This window comes from Sturnira hondurensis, unplaced genomic scaffold (genome assembly GCF_014824575.4).
Source record: "Sturnira hondurensis isolate 20B ecotype Veracruz unplaced genomic scaffold, ASM1482457v3 Scaffold0009719, whole genome shotgun sequence".
Taxonomy (NCBI): domain Eukaryota; kingdom Metazoa; phylum Chordata; class Mammalia; order Chiroptera; family Phyllostomidae; genus Sturnira; species Sturnira hondurensis.
The window spans coordinates 16,241,892-16,265,725 of record NW_028082350.1 but is presented as its reverse complement, the minus strand read 5'-3'; positions in this window follow the sequence as shown (position 1 = coordinate 16,265,725).

Genomic DNA, 23,834 nt, shown 5'->3' with positions numbered 1-23,834 from the left:
AAGAGACATAGAGATGACCTTCCCATTTCGAACTGTGTCACATTCTCTTTCATTCAAGTTTACATCCTAAACACCAAATTCACTCGAGATATATTTTGAGAGCACTTAATACTGCAAGAGTTTGCTTTATGTCAGATAGCTCCTTTACAAATAATTCTAGAAGAGATAGGTATTTGGGAATAGCTAAGTTGAAACACAAGCATTCCTTTGCATGGTCAACAAGATAGTGTCAAATTTGTCATAAAGTATTTAAGCTGTACGGTCGGTCGTTTCACATACCCAGAGCCAAACACTACCCCATAAGAAATCTAAGGTGGAGAGAAACCAGTCCGCTCTCTCAGGTCACTAGTGGTAGTTCAGGTTATCAAGCGGTTTATTTAAGAACGTGATTATCATTTAAGATGTCAAAATACCTCTTCATTTGGTGTCCCATGTAGATGGAATGATGATTATTATTTTTATTTGGAGCCTAATGTGCAATGCTTAGTTATTCCAGGTTAATTCAATTAAACTTTGAAGAACTAAGTGCTGTACATGTGTGAGAAATAATTACTACTTTGATTTAGCAGTTTGAATCTGGCTACATATCTGAGTACCAAAGCAAAGTAATTAGACTGAGTTTCTGAATTAATAAACTGACCTCCGTTTTCAGAGACTACAGTGATTACGCATTAGATATGTGCCAAGCACACTGGACCCTGGAGTCATCAAAGTAAGACGCAGCCTCCCTCTCAAAGACCTCACGGTCCAGTGGGTGTGCTGAACACTTAGTTTCAGACATGTCGGTGTAAATCGTAGTGATTAGTTACCATCCCCACCTTAAAAATTGATACCCTACTAATAAAAAATAATCTTCCACTCCTGTGGTCGGTGATGCTCTGCGTCAACCTGACTGGGTCCCTGAGTGTGTCTGCGAGGCGTTTGAGTGGGGGTGGTCCCCCCCACAGTGGGGGGGGACCCCCACAGTGGGCAGTCGCTATCCCGTTAATGAAGGGCAGGAAGGAAACAAAGAAGTGGGAGAATAGAGACTTCTCTCTCTGTCTCTCCGTCTGTCTGTCTGTCTGTCTCTCTCTGCCTCACGGCCATTCTACCATTCGCTCTCTGGCCTTTGAAGAACACCACTGGCTTTCTCGGGTCTCCAGCTTATAGAGGGTCCACCTTGGGATTTCTCAGCCTCTGTAAACCATGGGAGCCCGTATCCCTTAATAAATCAATCTCTCTGTCTCTAATTTCTCTCTCTCTCTATCCATCCATTTCTATATCTAATCTAATTTGCATTTACATGTAGATGCAGATATCCCATTGGCTCTGTGTCTCTGGCAAACCCTGACCAGCACAACTTCTGAGCCCCATCCAAAACAATCAACATTTTTACTGGGGATGGGCCTGATTCTGGTTAGGCATGGGTGTTTAAATCGTAAAACCTTAAAACTGAGACAGATGCATTAAACTAACAATTTTCCTTTTGAGAGTTTACAGACCTTCATATGGAGATCAGCTGACGCAGGGTTTTCCCATGTTCAGTGGGGAGATCTGCCCTTACTAAGCCCGAGAGAAGACACGCAGGGGAAGGCGCATCGATGTTTTAATGTTTGCAGGCCTGAAAGTGCATTAGGAAAAACAGAACCAGCAAATGTTGTAGGATAATAAAATATTATTATTATATATTGCATATCATATATAAGGAACAACCCCAAAAAGGAATTTATTTATAAAAAATTGTGTATTTATTCTTACATGTTTAAACTTCAGTCACCTTCACAATACTCTCCATTGGATGCAATATACTTACCGAGATGTTTTTTCCACTGCCCAAAACTGTTTTTGAACTTGTTGTTTGGCTGCCTTTTAATGCTTCTGCCGTTTTTTATTTCACCTCTTCCATGTTGGCAAAATGCTTCTTTTTAAGGACTTTTTCCATCCAGAGAAACAAAAAAAGGTTGCTCAGGATGACATCACGTGAAATAAGGAGGGTGGGGCATGGGGACCACGCTGGTTTTGGTCCAAAACAGCTGAGCACTCAGTGTGGTGTGGGCGGATGTGCTCATAAATCACCCATCATGAAAGGAGCAAATGCACCGAGTCTTCAAAAAGAGTCACTGACGCTGAACGCAGCCTCTCACAACACCACCAGTTGGTGCACTGATCCACATGGGTTCCTAGAACACTCACGGAACGGGAAGTTCCCTGCGCTACACTCCCTGCGCTACAAGGAGCCTGCCCTCCAGAAGATAATTCTGGGGTTTTTTTGGTCCCTTGTGTATAGTGAATGTATACATATATTCATATAGTATGTGTGTATATACACACACGCGCATATACATATATATATATATATATATTTATTTATTTATTTATTTATTTATTTATTTATATACACATTCTTTGCTCTTGGTCCTGGCACAGTTTCAAAAGCCCTCGGAATTTCCTGAGTGATAAGAGTGACTTTTGCATTCTGTTATTCATAGGAAAGGAACCCTTTTCAACCACACTTAAGTTTCTGCTAGAGAAAGTTCTAGACAGCTTGAGGATGGAGGCTGGTCACCAGAAAAAACAGCCATGTGACTACAGGGTTGGAACTTCCAGTCCTGCCCCCCTACCCTCTGGAAAGGGGACAGGAGACAGCAACTGATTTGGTCACCTAGCCAGCGATTTTGTCCCCCGTGCCTAAGTCACGGCCCCCTGCCCAAAGCTCTGAATGAAGCTTGGGTAGGCCCTCGCTAGTGAACATGTGGATATATCGAGGGGACAGCACACTGACGCAGATGAGACCCACCTCGAGGTGTTTTTTAAATGCAGATTATTGCATGCTATGCTAGAAATCCTTGTCAGCAGGTGTGGCAGTGGAATCTGCATTCACCTAAAGTGTGTGCCTGATGGACATAAGCTCAGGCGTCGACTTTGGGCAAGCTGTTATCCCCGGTTGTGGTGTCAGCAAAGTGCATGGCCCGAATCCAACAGCTGACCTTTCCTCCCTTCGCACCAAAAACGAAAGCGTTAATCAGGTGTCCCTGACCACATTTTCCAACTCCACAGCGTTCTAGCCTCCCTTGAGCCCTCCTGCTTGGTGATGGACACACCACAAAAGTTGCAAGACAGAAAGCCCAGGACGGCCTGACCGTGGGACGCAGCCCCTGGAAGACAATGTGCTTTCTTCACCCACAACGCTCACCTCCCTGAACGGAGTTCCTTTCACTTTTGAAAACTGCACTTCACCATAGCAGTGCATGAATTTTTCTACTTTCATGGCTTTGAGTGATTTAAATTTGATCTAAGACGCTGCAGGAACCTAACAGTATAATGGGCTTCACGCATTTCATTATTGTGACAGTCGGAACCTCATCCTGGAATTTTCATCAGCACACTAACAGAGCCCTTAAGGAATTATAATTCATTTATTAGGTGGCAGGGAAAACAGTGAAACTTTTAAAAAATAATTATGTTTTTAAAATCCTCATTACAGATGTTTGTATTACTCCCAAGGAATTATTTTATTCCTCCCCTACCCAAAACACCCTATGTGCTTACTGCTATGTCTGGGATAGGCACAAAGACACACACTTTTACCTTAAAGTCTGACACTTCAGCTAGGAAAGCAGAGCAGGTGAGGAACAGGGCGGGGGTAGTGCATGGCAGCCAGAAGGTGAGGCATGGAAGTTCGAGAAATGTACTTATTAATTTTTCTATTAAAGGCAGGCCTTAGCAATACCATCCAAAGCACGGGCAAGAAAACAAAATCTACATCTAATTAATAGCTGTCAGGAGTAGTAGGAAAAAATCAATATCATGCAAATGGTTCCGCATTATTTCCAGCACACTCAGATCTGGGACGCACAGATCCATCCTCCCTCCCCCAGGAGACATCGGGGGACGTGAAGGAGAAAGACACCAGAGCCTGGAGACCGTGCCAGCGGAGACAGGGCAGGGGCAAGGGGAAAGGACTGCCTCATAAAGACACCAGAAGTTTCGAAAGCAGGCACTCCGACAGGAATGCAGGGCACATCTGCATTGTGGCACACAGACTGCAGAAGGCTGCAGGCTCTCGAGGAAGAAACAGNCCCCCCCCCCCCCCCCCCAGTCTCAGCTCCATCGTGCGTCTTTCCCATGCCTTTTTTTCTTCTCCTGGGCACAAGTCCACATGCCCAGGTACTGGGTGACGAATCACAAAAATGGATGGTTAATGCTTGAAATTGAAGGGACATAACCGGAACCGTGCCTGTTCCATCGGTGCAGTGACTGCGAGCATTCTGGGGGCAGACAGGGGACTGTGAAGGTGTGTCTTCCAGTTCCCAGCCTTGCTTCCCTTTGCGTGTGGACAGTGGGGTGGCCAGCCGCTCCCCTTCCCTCGTCCGCATCCAGACCGAGTTTTCGGCTCCTGCTGTGCCTGGTGCGGTGTTGTCAGTGGCAGTATGAATAACATGAAGCTACAGTACTGATTACTGTACTGGTCAGGAAACAGACCGCACACTCCGAAGGCGTGATTGAAGAGGGTGTAATGAAAAGGGGTGATTTACAGAACTGCGGGCCTTTCAACAGGAAGGTCAAGTGGACCCGTTTTCCATAGCTGCCTGCCCCCTGCCCCAGAACCTGCTCAACTGCACAGGGAGATGGGCTGACTCCACCTCCCTCTACTTTGCTGTTCATCTGTGGCTCCACGTTTGCTGCGAGGGACCGGGGGCCCCCTTAAATGGGGCTGGGCCATCATCGGCAAAGGCAACTGAAAGTTCTAGAAAAGTTCTGCTTTCATGGCAAAGTTTACAGAGAAGGTAGTGGGGTCTTTCCCACTTATGGCCTGCAATGTCCACAGTGGCATTGACATTCTGCAATAACCTGGCCATGGGGATGGAGGATGACAGTCCCAATATTGCCAAGCCGTTGGTCCAATGCCAACGATGCCTACTCTAGAAATTTGAAGTGGAAAATATAGCCTCTACCTGTTTTCTAGGTCCTCCTGGACTGGGAACAGGGGCTGGCTCAGGCGAGGGCTGAGCTCAGTGGGCACGACCCTGGGACTGCCTGCAGGAGCAGCGGGGTGGATGATGCCATTTTTGGACACAAGAAACAAAGGAATGGAAGCAGATTTGGAGGAACTCCTCAACATTTGGATCTGAGTGGGTCAAATTAGGGTGTCTGTGAAACAGCCTCTGAGAGGTTGCATTTCCATGTCTAAAGGAAAGGCCCCGGGGCTCTCCGTCCAGAACGCAGGAACCTTTCCCCACTGCCTTCTCCCGGGTGCGGTTTCCTTGCTTCTCTCTTTCCTAAACTCCAGGGGCCCTTCTCTTGCCTCTGGAATTCATTTCCCAAGCTCATTGCTTCTCCAGCTCACTTCTTCTGCCTCTGTGACTTTCTAAATAAACCTTCTCTTAGAGTTTGAGTCTTGGATCTGAAATCTTTCTTAGCGAGGTCTGGGCTGACCCCACCTGTCTGACACCTGGTGTTTTCAACTATCCTGCATCTAGACCTGTTTTGCAGAGACCAATGTTCCATATATTCAAGCCTTTATGGACCTCAGAAATGCCCCTAAGAGAAAGGACCTGTCTGAATAAAGTTTCTATAAATAAATAAATAAATAAATAAATAAATGGCTCAACCTAGAAATAAACATTTAGAAATCTACGTTATATCGATAATTTAAGTCTCAAGACTGTGGTGAGCCCTGGCTGAGGTGTAGCTCAGTGGATTGAGCATGGGCCTGCGAACCAGAGGATTGAGGTTCGATTCCCAGTCAGGGCACATGCCTGGGTTGCAGGCCAGTTCCCGGCAGGGGACACATGATACATTGTGTGTCCTCCGCAGAGGCAACCATACATTGATATTTCTCTCCCTCTCTCCTTCCCTTCCCAAGATAAATAAATAAAATATATTTTAAAAAAACACTGTGGTGAGATCCTCTATTTTATTTAAAGAAGAATGTCAAGGACCAAGTTGTAAGAATTCCAACATTTATAACCGTAGACAAGAGAAAAGTTCTCAAAAGTTGACTTAACAAGGAAGGAGGCAGAGGTCAGGAGAAGAAAGCCTTCTAAGGAGGAAACAGGCGGCGGTTTTTGGTGCTGTGGGGAAGTGGGTAAGATGTTGGTCGCTGATGGTATTTAGGAAGAAACACTAGGTCTTGATGGACGATCTGGTCATTCAAGAAAATAGCTCTACCTGTGGTGGGGGGTCCCCTACCCAGGACAGGGGGAACCTGATCCCTTACTGACATGATTTAAGTGTTAACTGAGAATGAAGACAAAGAGGGCTTATTTCTTACTCTTTGTCTCACTCATGAATGTTGTTGAGGTCTGCTGGAACATCTGTTCATGAAAAGGTGGAAAGAAGGAAGGAAGAAAAGGAAGTGAAAGAAATAAGGGAATAAGATCCATTTCTTATGACCAGAATGTCATCGTTGGATTAAAATAATCACCCTGAGATTAAGTTAGAAGTGGATAATTTTAATTAGAAACTTCAAGGCTTTCTCTTTTCTTTGTCATGAGAGCAGAATCTGGAAAACATGCTGAGCATGTGTGCAGGTTGGAGGCTCCGACAGGATGCCATTAAGATCACCGAACCATGGGGACAGTGATTTGAAGGTTTATCCCCTTCTTGTTAGAAACAATAACTTGGGGTGAGTCACTTAATCTCTTTGAGCCTTGCGGTTCTCACTGGTAAGACGGGGACAAGCATGACCGCCTTGAAGACTATTTGTGAAAATAAAGTAAGAAATGAGAATGTGGAACTAACTGCTGAGACCCTCCCAACCTGCATCACCTGAGCCTGTGGCCGGTTCTCCTGTCCCCCCGGAAGCTCTTCAAGATTCATTTTTCTGAACTTAGCTACCTTCTTTTTCCTTTCATGACAAAAGCTGATACCTCGAATGGCCTGGGTGAGCTTCAACTTGGAAGGACTGCACAAAATGTTTGACGGAAAGGAACGAACGGCTCGTTGGCGGTGTGCCAGGGCCTCTGCCGCCCTCGTCCCAGTGTCTGCTCTCAGCAGCATGAACGAGTCAGCAGCGATGTTATTCTGTTGTTGACCTGGTGTTTCCGCATGGGCGTCCCCAAACCACACTTAGGTTTGGGAACAGTAATATTTAACCTTATTCTTCTCGGTAAACCTTTTACAGCATGACAAAGAGCCCTTTCCTCAGTGGGGTGAGCGTTTACACCTGCTCCAGACTTCAGGGTCCTTCCATAGGAAGCCGGGGTGGTGGATAATTCCAGGCCACGGTCAGCGCTTTCAAGACTTGCTCCCACTCCTTTGGCTTTGCCTGCAGTTTCACCCTAAAGCAACGAGAAGGAACTTTCTTATTCTCTTTAGAAGAAACATCCGAGGTGACCTATATTTTAGGGACGTTATCAAGACACTATCTTTATAATCCAGAAGCAAGAAACCCTATTCGTTTGATATACTTAATTTTGACTGTCTGCTATATTTATGGCACTGTGCTAAGCAGAGTGAAGATACAGGAGCTAATCGATAGATTCTGTCCTTCGTGCGCTTACATTCTCTAGAATAGATAAGCACAGCAATGGTTTGACACCTACCATACAGCAAGTACTATAAGATCTGCAAGGGACCGAGAGGAAGAGGAGCTTATTTCCAGGGGAAAAGACTGCAGCTATGAGATAAAATCTAGATTTCTTGGACTCTGAGCTACATTGCAGTATTTTCTTCACCATTCCTCACCTTCTTATGCCCTTGTGTACGGGTACGTAGGTATTCCTTCGGTGTGTTTCCTATTCCCAAACAGCTTTTCCACCTAGGAGTCCTTCCCCAGCTGTTCCCATCTCCTGATTTGTTCTTCTTCCCCTGGTAAAGGCCATTTTTTTTCTCTGAAGGCTGATTACTTAGTAGCTGTCCATGTGATAGCATCCCAAACACCTCCCTTAATCAGTCTGCTTACAAAATAACCCATAGAAATTATTAAAAAATTGAAAAATAAAGAAACACACAAATAAAAAAATTAACTATCTAAATTACCACAAGAGATAAGCACTGTTCACATTTTCTGGTGGACTGTGATTCCCCCTTATCCAGAGTCTTACTTTCTGGGGTTTCAGTTACCCAGAGTCAAGTATAGCTTGGAGGTAGTAATAATAAATTTCTAGAAATAAACAACTCATAAGCTTTAAATTGGGTGCCATTCTGGGCAGTGTGATGAATTCTCAGGCCGCCCACCCCAACCTGCCTGGGATGCGGATCATCCCCTGTTCAGCACGTCCGTGCTGTATACGCTACCTGCCCATTAGTCTTAGCAGCTGTCTGAGTCATCAGATCAATCACCATGGCAACACGGAGCTTGTGTTCAAGGAACCATCATTTTCCTTAATTACGGCCCCAAAGCACCAGAGTAGTGAGGCCATCAACTCAGATATGCCAACAGGAAGTTACAAAGTGCTTCCTGTAAGTGAAAATATATATGTATGTATAGGGGGGAAAACATACGTTTGGTTTGCTACCCTTCATGGCATCCATGGGGATGGATCCTTGAAACGTACCCCCATCAGATAAGGGGGGGCACTGTGTATCCCATATAAATGCTTAAAGGATAACCTCAAGTTTGAGTTCTTTACCATTTCGCTGGTATGAAACAGCTGAAATGGGAGTCAAAACTGTGCTTTAGAAAGAAAGCCCTTGATGTTTTCTGGGTAGAATCAGAAAATTTGGAAATAATTGGGACAAGTTAGGTTGTTATTTTTTCACATTAGGCTCTTCCACAAAAGCTTCACACAGGACATCGGACATTAGAAAATGTGATGTACATAAATTTCAGAACTAATGCCACTGCTTACCGACATCTGAGTGTGCGGATAAAGGATATGGGGAGAATTCGAATGGGATGGACGCTTTGGGTACCAAGAAGTATAAATTCTAAAAAATGAACACATTTATATGCGAAAAGATGGGGATTATCACTAACAAATGGATGCTTTAGAGCAATAACAGCCATATTCTTTTGGAACTTTAATTAGCTTCTGTGTGTCTTTGTACTTTACAAACTCGTATTGGAGCGCTACGAGGTCCTCATCGTCCAGTGGGTACCAGGCCCCAGAAATTCCGAAGCCCAGCAGAGCAAATTGCATTGGGTTTCAAGGCCTGGGGATAACTTTCTGCGGCCCGAGGCTCCGTTCCCGGCTCCTGGGCTCTCCCTCTACCTCTGCAGCTGTTCCTGCACTCGACGTTATTCTTTCTTTTTCTCCAAAGGTAGCACGTGCTTGTGACTGAAGGGTTTCATCGGCCTATTTCCTCCCTGTAGCGTCTGTAAGAGTCTGACAAGCTTCTTGCATTTTGTTATGCTGACCTGTCCGGCCAAGATGGTAGTCTCTGCCGGTATAATGTTCTCGGAGACCTTGTACTGTCCTGTGCCTGTCACCTGGATTGGCGTGACCAGTCATGCCAATGACTGGGTTGTCCCAGAGGGTTCTCCACAAGCTTTCTTGGATAAGGCCCTCTCTGTTTCTGTCTTCTGCTGAGATGGCAGTGTGGGCCCATGAGTCACATATCCGATGCCTTCAAAACAGGCAAACCTTGTCACATTGCTTTCTCCTCTATGTGTGTTAAATCCTCCTCTGCTTCTCTCTCATGAGGACCCTTGCACCTGGATTTAGGGTTCACTCAGTCATCACCTCGCCCCAAGGGATTATTGCCTTAATAATCCCTGAAGAGACCTTTTTCCTAAGATGACGATGTTCCTAGGTTCTGGAGATAAAAATGATCTCCAGATTAGGATGACCTTTGGGGGCTTTTATCAGCCTATGACGCCATTTACATCCAAATCCACAGAACTTAGTCACGTGTGCAGTTAACACGCGAGGGCTCTCTTACGGCAGAAGGAATGCTGTATGAATTTTGCGGGGACAACCACTCGTCTCTAGCTCAGCCATTTTTATGTACAAAAATAAGTGTTGTTGTTTCTCTGGGGCACTGAAAAAAGAAATCAGCCCCTTCCCCGGGGGAGTTCCCGTTTGGTGCAAAGACAAGTATCTTCACATTAGTTCTCCGTTGGGCAGCATGGAGTTGAGTTGCAAACAGTGGCCTGAAGGGTGAGTAACACATTTTCAGAAAAATGACGTGATCTCTGTGGGGTGAAGTGTTTTGTTTGTTTTTCACTGGAGCCTTTTTGGAGCAAACGAGGTCTAAAATAAGCCTTCTTGGATAAGCGAGCTTTACTCAGGCAGAGTTTACCGATAACGTTGGTAAAATGCTTCTGCCGATTCTGTTTGGAAAAGAGACTCTGTTGCGGGGGCCTCCCTAAAACTGGGCCAGTCAGACTCCACGTGCTTTTCATCAGTCAGGGAGCAAAGATTCTTCTGGTCACAGTTACTAAATTATGAAAAAAACATTCTCAGGTGACACAGTGGGTCCGAAGTAATATCATACTTGGGTAAAGAATGCAGGCAGAATTAAGAGTGAAGATGAAGGGTAAAGAATGGGAGCAGTTGTTAAGAGAGCAAATCTTCAACCTTCTGGTCCCAAGGCAAATCCTCTTTTCTTTCTACTGCATCTCAACGAGGTGATGGACATGAACTCAGCCTATTTCGGTCATCTTATGCAGCGATGTACTTGATTGTTTCTGTAAAAAAAAAAAAAAAAAACGAACAGGAAAAAATAAGAATACGAGCAATTCCTGGAGACCACCACAAGTTTCGTCACAAAACATTGTGACCTATTTTCGAGACTAGGAGAGTTGAGTTTTGCATTCGATGCTGACAGAGAAGTACTGGTTGGTCCTCAGAAGCAGAATGTGTTTCAAGGATATACACACTCAGCCTTGCTCTGCCAAACCTTGCTCAACCTTGCTTTGGGGGGTGATGTAGTGTGGACAGAAAGACAGCTTTCTCAACCTAAGGCCATGGGCTACAATTTAGAAACCCCTCTGCCTTCCCTGGCCCAGGTTCTTGTTCATCGCTTGCAGAGGAAGGGACGTGGGGTGGAGGGAAGCGTTTTTCTCCATCTTCAGGACAGAACCGCTGCTGACTCTTTCTGTTGGTGCTCAACTACAGGCGGCAGCATTGGCTGTGCGGGGAGGTAAGAGTAGACGAGGCTAGACAGAGGAAAGGTACGGCCGTGAGCGGGGAGAGTGGGCGGGGAAAACAGATTGCATGTGGGTTTGTGCCTGGCCCTTCTTCCCCCCAACCCAGGAAGCTCATGCCATAATCAGCTGTCAACTTGCGGGTCATCAAAGTAACTAGGCAGTGATCAGCAGCTGCCAATCACGTGGTAATGCAGTGATGTGCAAGGGCTGTGTCTATGGGTGACAGATACAAATATTTCAAACTCTGCCTTTAAAAATACATAATAACTTCGCTGACTTTAAGTTGTCACAAGCTTAAGGAATCTTTTATTTTTGCATATTTTCTAGGTGAAATGACCCTGAGTGTTTCTTTTCTCCCCAAGATGGGGAAGAAGAAACCCTCAGCTGTTCTTTGCAGGGCGCCTAGAAGCCCTGGGCTGGGCTGCCTGAGAACGGAGCGGGTGGGACTGTCCCACAATTAGTCAGGGGACACAGGGCAAGCCCTAGCCTTTTGGAGTAAGAATAGGCTCGCTATAAAAGAAACAGACACCTAGAAATCGATGGCCTCAGCTTGTGAAGCCAGCTTCCCACTTCTGCCCAGGAGATGCATGTTTCTGGGACAGAGCCCACTGAAAAGAAAGGGCCCATTTGTGAGCATGTGAACGAAGCCCAAGCTAGGGCTGTGTGCGAGACTTGCAGCCACTGGAGATGGATTCCCTCTGAAGGACCGTTAATAAAGGCCCGTGGCAGGGCCTAGGAATTGTCAAAGGAAAGAAAAGAACAGAGGTGCTGAAAGGCTTCTGTGCATTTTAATTCGAAGTAGACTAAGTCCAATTAGTAGACAGGGAGTCCAAAGAAATCAGGACCAAAACTTAAGTGCGGTAAAAAAGTGGAATGTATGAATGACAGAAATGTGTATGTATTTAATATGTATAATATGTATGTATTTATAGAGATTCTGGATAAAATTCACATATCACAGTAACCAACATGACCAAATGTAATCACATCATTCTCATGCACAGTAAAGTGAAGATACTTCATCTGATGTCAACTGGAACGCAGGGGGACATTTTAAGCATAAAACTACTGAAGTGGTACCTGCTGTCGCATCACAAATGTAGGAGGGAGTAGTGCGAAATGACACAAAAATGCTGTCCTTGTAGTAATATTACCACCTACCAACAGAGAACTCTAGGATTGAAGAGACAAAAACTCCACAGTGGATAAGTAAGTGACCTGGGAGTGAGGGGACCCCGATCCTTGACCCCCCGTGTTGTTCCACTGCCAGCCTGGGTCTCGCTGCCACTGGCGAGTAGGGCCCCAGGATGTGCCCCAGCCTCCAGTCTCTCCCGCCACCGAGCGACCCTCCTTCCTTCTGGACTCCTTCTTACAGGAGCCCTGGGAGGAAGGCAGGGCAGGACTGTTAGCCTGTGTTGAAGCTTAGAGCGATTGAAGCCGGGGTCACACAGAGAACGTCAGAACCAAGGCCAGGCCTCTGGAGCTGCACCCCCCCACCAGTCTGATTACACGTTGTTCTCAGTGGGAACCGCCGAGGACTTCCGACTCCCTTTCGGGCCCCCTAGAAGTGCCCGTGCGCCTGTACCTTTCTCCAGGCAGAGTTCTCGGGTGCAGATTCTGCTCTCTGTTTCTCTGCATCGTGCCGATGAATGCTCACTAGATATTTCTTGAAACCTGAGTCTGTTAAGCTGTTCTCTTATATCACTGTTTAGCTTGCCACTCATGCATGTCTATTCTATCCAACTTAATTACAAATTGTGTGAATACTCTTCTACTTTGTAGGGTCTTAAAAGTATTATGATTGAATTGGGGTATGATTTAAAAGCATTAAAAAATACTTAAAAGTATTATGATTACATTTGTGAATTAATCATAAAATGATCGATTATGATTACAATGAAATTATGACAGAAATCATAGTGCTATGCTTATGATGGAGTGATTTCTGAGAAACAATGCAAACGAGGATGACTTTTTAAAGCTAATGTGTGTTCCCAAGCTTGGTGTGGGGCCTACACAGCCACAATCATTGCGTTGTTCTCGCCACCACTGCAGGGAGGTGGGGGTACAGACCGCCGTTGGCTTTCCTTAGCTCGTTATGGGGTTCTCGGCAGATGGCATTTTAAGCAGAGGAGTAAGAAATAGTTTGCTCGACAATGATTTTCGGATTTTGGCAAGATGCTTACTCTTTGGGAAAACAGCATCTGGAATGTGCTAAGAAATTATGAGGTCCTTCCTATACTAGCAGACAGGGTAAGATACTGTGATTGTTGGAGGGGACAGTCTCTGAAGTTTGCCTGGATTAGTCACTGACATTTTGAGAGCTTATTACGCATTTGGCATTCTTCCGAGAGCTTTATGGGCGTTGCTTAGTTCTCATCACAGCCTGAGAAGCAGGTGCCGCGGCTTTTCTTGTTGTTTCACAGGTAGGAACCCTGAAGCCCAGTGTGGAAGGAACCCACTCAGAGTCATTCGGTCACTGTGTGGTGGAGCTGAGATGGGAGTCCAGCCAGTCCGACTCCTGTAGTGTCACTTACCTGCCAGGTGACCCTGCAAGAGGGCCGGCTGTTCACTTTACACACTTGCAGGCAGGACCGGCCACCCACAATGACCACTGCTGCCCCAGGTCAGCAGCCGTGGTGGCACCAGGCAGCAGGGGAGCCCTGTGGCGTGCCTGGCGGAGCTCACCCCTCCTCACACACTGTCTGCAGAACTGGTGCGGGCCGAGTATCACTGGGAAGCCACGCAGCTCTTAGAGAGCTTAGAAATGTAATGGGAAAGCGACTCAATCTTCAGGCAAAGTCCCCAGTGGACTAGAGTTGACTCAGCTCACCGAGCTATTGAAGTGCAAACCAGGATGTTAACCACACCATGTCCTTCCAGCCTCCCACCTCTCCCTGGGAGCCAGGACCTGAGTGTGCAGGGGAGGGTGCCCCAAGCCCCTGGGGGCTGCTTGGCAGGTGCCTGGACTCCACCCCCAGGCTGCAGTGTTTTCTGCCCTGTCCAGCCCCAGGCCATGAGCTGCCTTCGGTGAAACCATAGGGCTTCCATCCGAGATCCAGTCGCTCTTGATGCATCATTGCAGCTCATGTCATTTCATTGTTGTTGTTAATTTTTAAGATTACTCTTGGTTTTACACGTGGCTGTGCAATGTAAAAATACATATGATACGTAAGAAAAACTATATGGTGTGTGTATACTATGGATGGCTTATGTAATGGTATATATATATATATATATATATACATATATATATATATATATATGATTGATAGAAGGCTGGATAATAGGTATCTCATATTTAGATAGATTGTCTTAACTGATAGTTCGAGTCCCATACAACAAGGTTAGAATCTCAGCCCTGCCATTTAATACTCACTATCAACTTTTTAAAGAAAACTCCAGGCCCTGGCTGGTGTAGCTCAGTGGATTGAGCACGGGCCTGCGAACCAGATGATCGCGGTTCGATTTCCAGTCAGTGCACATTCCTGGGTTGCAGGCCAGTTCCCCGTAGGGGCCAGTTCCCAGCAGGGGATGCACAAGAAGCAACCATTCATTGATGTTTCTCTTCCTCTCTCCCTTCCCCTCTAAAGATAAATAAATAAAATATTTAAAAAAAAAAGAAAACTCCAAGCTATGAAATGAAGATAATGTGCCTACCTCACAAGATTGTTCCAGCAAGCCCTGACCAGTAGCTCAGTTGGTTGGAGTGTCACCCCAATACACCAAGGTTGTGAGTTTGACCCCCAGGCAGGACACGTACGGGAATGAACATCAAGAAATGGTGCAGCCAATCGATGTCTCTCTCTCTCATCAATGATAAAAAAGATTATTCCAGCTATAATTTAGAATATTTTCTTTTGGGGCATTGCATTTCCTTGGTCTCAGAAAGCTAGAGTAGAGGAAATCCATAATCTCTGAACTTGAGCTCAAGTCCCTGCCCTGCGAGGCCCAGAGGCATGGAGGTCAGAGAAGGGGTCAGCAACAACCCTCCTGCCTCTGGGACACGTTTTCTAGGCTGATCAGGAGTCTAATGACAGGTTATTGGTGCCAAAGGCAACAGACTCCATGGATGTGAAGTCGGGGCCTTGTGAAAAACGAGTAAATCGCAGTAAAGAAGAAAACCCAAGAGGAGGAAGACAAAGTGTTTGGTTTGCTGTGTGTACCGAGCGAACTTAGTTTCGAACGTGAGAATCTGAAAGCCCGAATCTAGGCAGGTCAGTGCGGTTACTGCAGATAACTCCCCAGGTTTGCGCTTCGTCTGTGGGCCTCCACGCCCAATCACATCTCCCCTTTCCAGTCAACGGATTCATTTTTTTATTTAATTTTTCAGCCCTGAAAACACAATGCAAAGTGACTGAAGCATAATTCTAATTTATTTTCATTTCACATTTCATATCTGTAATTATATGCTTGTGTTAAATTAGATAAAAATGCCAACCCACCAATTTGCTTCTTCTGTTGTAACCTTTTGCCTACAAAGCTTATCACTCAGACCAAAGGCTTCTTCCGTCTTGACACCCAAGAACAAACGCAAACTGTGTTTCTCCACATGTGAGACTAACCATCAATCATGTCATTTAAAAATTATATGAGTTATACAGGGAAGCTTAAACTCTTTAGTTTTTAGCATTAAAATTTGACAAGCCAATGGTACATAACAACATCAACACGAGTGGAGGATGGAATTCTTCATTTAAGTGGCCCCAGTGTTAACTCAGGGCCTGGATGGACTGTGGATCTCATTTTAGGAAAAGCATTTTGGGACTTTTGCTTAGTTTCCAAAATGTGCAAATAAGCCCTAAAGTACAGAATTCTCCTTTAATTTCAATGAACTGCAAGCGTGCATTTTCTAAGATAGCTTCCCCTCGCTTCCTCCTTTCCCGGGGAGGGCCCGTTCTGTAACCACACGGAACACTTCATTTCCCGAGGCGCCACGCCAACGCCGCTCCTTAACCGTTATCTGTGACCTGGCGTTCCTCGGCTGTCTGAGCCGGGTGTGTGTACTTCTCCAAGTCCTAAGTCAGCTCTCGAGGGTCTGGGGCGTGCGGAGCTCACCTGGTGCCCTCTTGGGGGTTTCTGAGGCTCCCTCTCCACCACCGGCCTCTTCTGTGCTCTCCCATCTCCCGAGGCTCATCTGGGGCCTGTGGGGGAGGAAACAGCACAGGTGCTTCTCGTAGGGCTGCTCTGATTAGAACACCACCTGCAGGTGGCGTCTCCAACACGGCCACCTGTGAGTCCCCTGGGGGCAGATACTAGGATGCCCACGCAAAGGTTCTGAAACTAAAATACAAAATTAAACGACTGAGCCAAGGTCGTAGTGGAGAGGCAGAGGCAGGGGCCGGAAGAGACGGTACATGCTCAGGCTGACCCCAAGGCAGGGGTGTCCGCCGACCGCTAATGGTCTGCATGCCGTCCAGGGTGGCTATGAAGGTGGCCCAACACATAACCATGAACTTCCTTAGAACCTGTTATTTACTCATCAATGTTTGTTAGGGTTTGTGTGTCTAATGTGTGGCCCAACACAACTTTTCTTCTTCCAGTGTGTCCCAGAGACGGGTCGCCCCTCGGTCCCCACCCTGTCACCCCGTAAGCTCTGTATGTGCCCCCCCAGTTTCCGATCCCTTACGTCTTACTCTCTGGATATGAGGGTCCATCAGCAGCAGCATCCTCTCCATGCCCCATCTGTTTTGTGCATGTTTTCCTAACCCCCTGGCTGAGACCCCTGGTTTCCTGGAAGCCCCATAAGCAGCCCCCTCACCCCCCATGGTCCTCAGGCCTCTGGGCCCAGAGAGGGGAGGTCACATCTTCTCCTTCCTCCTTGCTGCTATGCCCGCTCTGTTCCTCCTCCCCCTCCTCCCCAGAAACCCGCAGGTGTTTCCACCCTGCGATGGCCTCACCCCTCAGCACTCTTGTCCATCCACTCAGGGCCGGCCCTTCCTGTTTTTCCACAATTCCTGCTCCAATACTATTCTTGTCTTAATTCTTGGTGAATTCAACTTACACATAGATGATCAATACCCTGGTCTCTCTGTTCCTGGAGCATTTCAAACGACCTTGTCTTCTCTTTAAGTCAAGCATTCTAAGGGCCACGGCCCCCTGCCTTCCCCCACAGGGGCCCCTCCTCTGATCCACAGAAGGCTGTAAATGATTGCCGTGAATACCTTCTCAAATCCCCCAAGGACAGTACGTAATAGTATCATTATGAGTATCATTCTAGACTCAAAGGAGTGAAGTTAATTTGTTATACACAGGGTCCGGCAAGTCCCTTCTCTAGCTCGTGCTTTGTTTGCCCTTGTCCATGACTGTGTCCTGAATGTTTGAGTCCTGTGCCCTTCTAACTGCCACCAACTGCAGCCACCTTGCGCTTCCCTACAGAATCACCAGGGAAACAAAAACGTAAAGAAGGCAGACTTTTCAATATGGGCTTGAGATGGGCAGAGAGTCATTTGGTGTGGAGGCCAAACCCACAGGTGGCAGGACTCCCGGTGTCCCGTGACCCAAGGACACAGACTGCTGGACTCCGAGGAACCAGACGTGTTCAGGAAACCTCCTGAGGTGGCTAGCTCTGATAAACGAAGAGGAAGAGCTTGTTTGGGGGAGAAATGGATACTTTTTAATTGGTGTATCAATCATTCAGAATTGGAATCTGGAGGTACTTCGAACTATACTCCTCTCATAAGCATTTTACACATTCTCCCTGCAACGCTACCTATACAATTAATAAAGAATTGTAAGTAATGCAAAAGGTAGGTTTTTCTGCGGCTCCTTCTGAGTTATATCAATTTGCAGACTGATGTTCAAATCATTCCCTGTTTCCTGTGTACCCTACACTCACCCTGTCACCTGTGTCAGCACTGAAGTACACCCTGAACCCTGAAAACATGCCTCCGGGGTCCCCGGGCCCGGCTCAGAGGTGGGAGTGGAAGTGGGGTCCCCTGCAGGGTCTCTGCCTGCGCCTGCGCACATTGAATGAATAGACCGTCAACTGGCTGATCTATTCATTCCGGCGATGGGATGATCCATGAAGACTGCTGAGCGAGGAACCCAGGAGGGTGATGATAGTCATCGGGGAGAGAGCTGAAGAGAGCCCACAGCCACGTATCAATGGGGCCTGAAGCCAAGCTGTGTGCTGGAGACCCAGTGCTGGCCAGCCCTGGACGTGTGTCCCAGGTGACAGGCCCACCTTGCGGAAGGCTGTTGGGAGCCGACCAGCAGCCGTCCCTTGACACAGTTGGGACGGATGAGATGCATCTGCACAGCAGAGGCCACTGTGGCTGGATTTCCTGTCTGTCTCTTCTTGTGTGTCTGTCTTTGCTATTTATAGGTGGTAGGATTTTTAGACACCTGCATTTCAGGTCCAGTGATCTGCAGAATTCCAATGAGGTTGTACAGAATGATTTCTTGGCCATAGAGCCAAAGTCCCCCCTGATGGGGTAGCCCCTGAATGTCTAAATGTTGATAAAGTAACAGCCCCTCCTCTACCTTGGACAGGAATATGTATTAATGGGATTAGACAGGTAAGAAGCAGGAGAAGCTGGTTAGCTATTACAAACTAAGCACATAGAAACAATTACTAAGGCGTTAGAGTTCAAAGTACATGAAGAAAGATTCTAGACAGGAAGATAGACAGCTAAGTTAGACACCACAAAAGCCTTGTAATAAATTTCCTATAACCATTGTTCAGTCTAGCGCATCCTTTTGCCCCATGCCAATTTCTAAGAACTTTAATAAACATCTATTCACCAATGAGACATTTAAAACTCTGTACATACAGCTATTTCTAATTGTCTGATTAATGGCTCTCCTGGTCAAAATAACCTTTGTTTAGTATAACTGAATGTATGGAATTTCCTGTACTTTTCCTAGTTACCTCTGTATTGATCTTTTCTGCTGAACTGATCATGCCACGCACCTGTCCCATTCATGTTATGTAACAATCTCTATAAGAATGAAGCTTAAATCAAACTCCGTGAGCTCGGTCAGACCCACAGAGGCTGGCTGTTCTCCAGCGTCCAATGGGTGTCTGACTCCTCATTTGTGTCCATCCTTCGGGGACCCTGAGACCTGCCAAGGTTGGACCCCAGCAGAAGGCCACCTGGAGTGTCCCTCCTCACCTGAGGCACAGGACCCTGCTCTGCGAGGGCTCAGCCCGGGGGTTCCTCCAGTTCTGCATCTTTGTACCCGCGGCCCTCCCTTTCAGTGACATGTTCCTGCCCCGACATCTTGGGGTCTAATTTCCAGAGTAAGCTTCTCGATCTGTGGACGTATTTTGAGCTCTGTTAGTACTGGTTTTGTTGATCATTGTGTATCTCTCTTGCCCTAATTCAGAAAGAATTTGATGCTGACGGATACACATCTCAGTCAGTAGGTCAAGTCACAGAGGGAGAGAGGGAGAATTTGCAGCATCTCAGTGGTCAGGTCAATGGTGCATTTGGACAGGTGGTCCCCGGGGCTGCCCGAGAATCTCCACGTTGTAGGCCCCACTCACCACAGCGAGCCACCCAGAGACATGGCTCTGGTCCAAAGTTGACAAGTGGCCTTCTGTCCCCTCAGGCTCACACAAGGAGAATTGCCTTGGGTCTGCCTCCTGGGGAGACGACAGAGAGTACCCAGGAAGCTGCTCAGTGTCTTGGCGGTGAACAAGGAGCTAAGAATCATTAATGTCTCCCCTCAGCCCTGAGAGAGGGCCACTATGGGTCTTGTCCCGACAGCCATGTCTACAAAAAACGAAATACAGTAAAAAATTCATCATTTCCTCATGAAAAGGTCAAGAATTCAGGAATGTCAAGGTCCCTGAATTGAGCCTCAACCCAAGCTGACGTGGCAGTTAGGAAATAAAACTCAGTGTGTGTCCCTCCTGTTTATAGAACAAGTGGGGTTTTGTCCACCCTCCCTTACCCTCTCCCACAATCCTCTTCTGGTCAGCTTTAGCCTGGAGTGCAGAGCTAGGAGCATCGGGGCTGGGGCAGGGGGAGGAATTTCCAGCAGTGGCACCTGGGGTTTCAAGCAACGGGATGGGCGGATCCTCCCACTCACTTGCCCTCAACCTGGACCAGTGGGGCCCAGGCCCGAGGCTCCAGGGGCCTGGACCTCTGGGGCCCTCCCTGCGGTTCTCTGTGGCTTCCGAGTCCTCTCCTGCAGGAGACGACTCTGACAGAAAGAGGCCACGTGGGGGTTTCTGGCTCTCGTACTGGAAGAGGCTTTACAGTCAAATGTGATTTGAAGCTAGTTGCCCCGGACCCACCTTTGAAAGACAGCGGGTCCTGCCAGGGGGTCCCACGGGTCGGGAGAGTCAATGGGGCTTTGCTGCCGCCGTCCCCACACAGCCTCCCACGGCACTGGAGACGCCCGGGGGAGTTCTCACTTCAGCCAGAACCCCTGAGTCAGGCATCCGTCAGCGGCTCCTTTACGAAAAGATTTTTTTTAATTCTAATTTTTATTTAATTCTTGTTCAAGTACAGTTTTCTTGTCTTATATTTCCAGCCCTGCCCCGCCTAGTGCTCCCATTTCCGCCTCCCACCTTAGTTATTGTCCATGTGTCCTTGATACTTGTTCATGTGAGTCCCTCCCCTTTTCCCCTGTGATTCTCTCCCCTCTCCCCTCTGGACCCTGTCAGCCTGTTCTGTATTTGAGTGTCATTGGTCATATTTTGCTTGCTTGTTTGTTTTGTTGTTAAGATTCCTGTTAACGGTGAGATCATATGGTATTTATCTTTCACCACCTGGCTTATTTCGCTCAGCATAATGCTTCCCAGTTCCATCCATGATGTTGCAAAGGGTAGGAGTTCCTTCTTCCTTTCTGCAGCATAGAATTCCATTGTGTAAATGTACCATAGTTTTTTGATCCAGTCATTTACTGATGGGCATCTAGGTGGCTTCCAACTCTTGGCTATCGTAAATTGTGCTGCTATGAACATCGGGGTGCATAGGTTCTTTTGGATTGGTGTTTCAGGGTTCTTAGGATATACTCCTAGCCGTGGAATTGCTGGGTCAAAAGGCACGTCCATTTTCAGTTTTCTTAGAAAATTCCATACTGCTTTCCATAGTGGTTGTACCAGTCTGCAATCCCACCAACAGTGAACTAGGGTCCCCTTTTCCCCACAACCTCTCCAGCACTTGTTGTTTGTTTCTTTGTTTATGATAGCCAATCTGACTGGTGTTAAGTGGTATCTCATTGTGGTTTTAATTTGCATCTGTCTGATAGCTAGCGATATCAAGCATCTTTTCATGTGTCTCTGGATCCTCTGCATGTCCTCCTTGGAGAAATGTCTGTTCAAGTCCTTTGCCCATTTTTTAATTGGGTTGCTCATCTTCTTTGAGTGGAGTTGTGTGAGTTCTTTGTATATTTTGGAGATTAAACCCTTGTCTGAGGTATCACTGGTGAAAAGATTTTTTTTGAAGTTTGAATATATGTTATCTAACCAATGTGTTCAAAATATTATCTTTTAACGTTATTAATGAGATATCTTATATTCTTTTCATCTTACCGAGTGTTTAACATTCATTGTGTGTTAACATACACTTGGAGCACAAAAATTGGAGCGGTAGCTTCCCACTGGGAGTGCCTCGGTCTGCATTCAGACTTCACTGTGGTTCCAGTGGAAAGAGTTAAGGTGATCCTAGCTCCAAACAGACTTCCAGTTTTTCCAGTAAGCAAATCAAGTTTAAGTTTTTCAATTCAAATTGAAATGAGTTAAAATAAAATTGACAATCGAAGGCTTCGATCGCCCTAGCCACATTTCAAGTGTTCGGGCATGGCTGCGATGGCATACTGGACAGCACCACTTTTGACCGCCCTTTGTGAACGACCTAAGAGGCGTGTGACTCGTTACAGGATACAAACACTGTGTGGATAGGGTAGCGCAGCTGACCTCTGAGAAACCCTGGCTGAGCTTCAGCTCTGTGGCCAGAAACACACTCACGACTGTTAGAAAAGGCTATTACAGTGCTTTTCCCTTTGCTAACTACATGCCTGGGTGAGGCAGGTTTTTCTTCTTTCTCTCTCTTTTGTTTATTGTGGTAAAATACACAGAGCATGGAGTTTACCAGCTCCACCGTCTGAGGGGTACCACTCAGTGGTTGTAAAAGTAGGATTTCCCCTTGTCCTCGGCCAGCTCTGAGGTCCAGGGATCACTGACTGCCTGCTCTCGTGGCCCTGATGGAGGCCTCCTCTGCGCACAGCACATGCACACCACACTGGAGGAAGTCCCCACGCACCTGCAGGGCACGGCTGTCCACTGAGCATCTCAGGGGTGCAGCCCCTGTCAAATCTAGTTACAGGGAGACCAGACACCCACAAGTTCTCCTGTGCAGCCTGGTATTAAAAATACCCCAGACAGAGGATGGCTTATCAGAATTCTCATGCTGTGCCCTTTTATTTAATATGTTTTGCTATTAAGTTCATTTATTCTGGAAAACATTAAATATACATTTCTAATGTTGACGTGATGGAACAAACGTTGTCGACATAAACCTGTTTCATGTAAGCATGAATCAGTCCACACGGCAGCTATTTCAATAAAAAGCACGAAGCATTACTCATCTGGATCTTAAAGGGGCCTGCCAACTCATCTGTAAAGAACTCATGCGTAAGTGTTAATATAAAACATTTGGATCACCAATACGTTCTGGTTTACGACATTTCTAATCGCATGAGTCATGGACCCAAAGTCAACATCCTTCAAAAGAGAAAAGCACGAAGCTCCCGCAGAAAGACAAGCCGATTCGCATGCTTACTCCTTTCCCTCCCAGGGCTCCTTCTCCTTTCCCCCCCGCCCCGGCCGCTTCCACTAAAACGTGTTCGGAAGGTGGCCGTGGTCGGGGGTAGTTAACGGAGGAAACCAACCTCCAGGTGCTCTGCGTTCTCCACCTGCTGAAATCCTTCCATCGTAAATCAGGTTACGGCCATGACGTGCCAGCTTCGGATCCAAAGATGTTCCTGCAGTGCTTTGATGTTGAGAACTGGGGGTGTCCGTACCCCAGAATAAGGCCTGCCCATGTGCCTCTACATTCTCTTCATATCACAGATTCAGGGAGGTGGGCACCCTTATTCACTCATGCATACACACATACATCTTTGGTAGGCAAGACACAGTCTCGGGATTTTCTGGCTCTAAAGGCCCGTTTACTGACCAGAGAACTATTCATCGACGAGGAAAAATTAGCCTGTCTCAGGATTCCCCACCCTCCAAACTATATAGGTATATAAGGAGATGTTTGTCATTGTCCTAGTTGTTTCTGGCCTTCCGAGAGGCACTGGGTGGGGCCCTGGCTTGCTGGCTGCCAGGTGCCGGGGGTGGGCCCTCAGAGTCTGCTTGCTTCAGGGAACGCGGTCAGCAGGCCCGGGAGTCGTGGTCAGGGCTCCAGGGTGGTCAGCTGAGTCGTTAATTAAATCTCTGCAGGGGGTGGAGTAACTTCAAAGCTCTTGAGGGTGCACCTTTGCTCCCCTTGAAGTTCATTAAAACTATTTAAAATGTCAACAGACGCTGCTTTAGGAATTGCATTTTCTACTCGTCTGCAAAGATTGAACTGTTTTACTATTTTATTGACACAAGTTTCAGCATCTGAAGGCATGTAAGTCTTGATGCTTCTGGTTTAATCAATACGATGACAGATTCTATAGATTCACAGGGTTGTTTATGACTTCCCAATTTCTGCAGTTTCTTTACAAACATATTGCATATCTATTTCTGGATTTCTGTATATACACATGTAGATACATGCTCTTTATAAAAAATGCAAACTAAAATTCATAGTGGAAGGGAGAAAAATAATCAGATGGCTTAGATTTTGTTTGATTTGCTACAATTTGTATA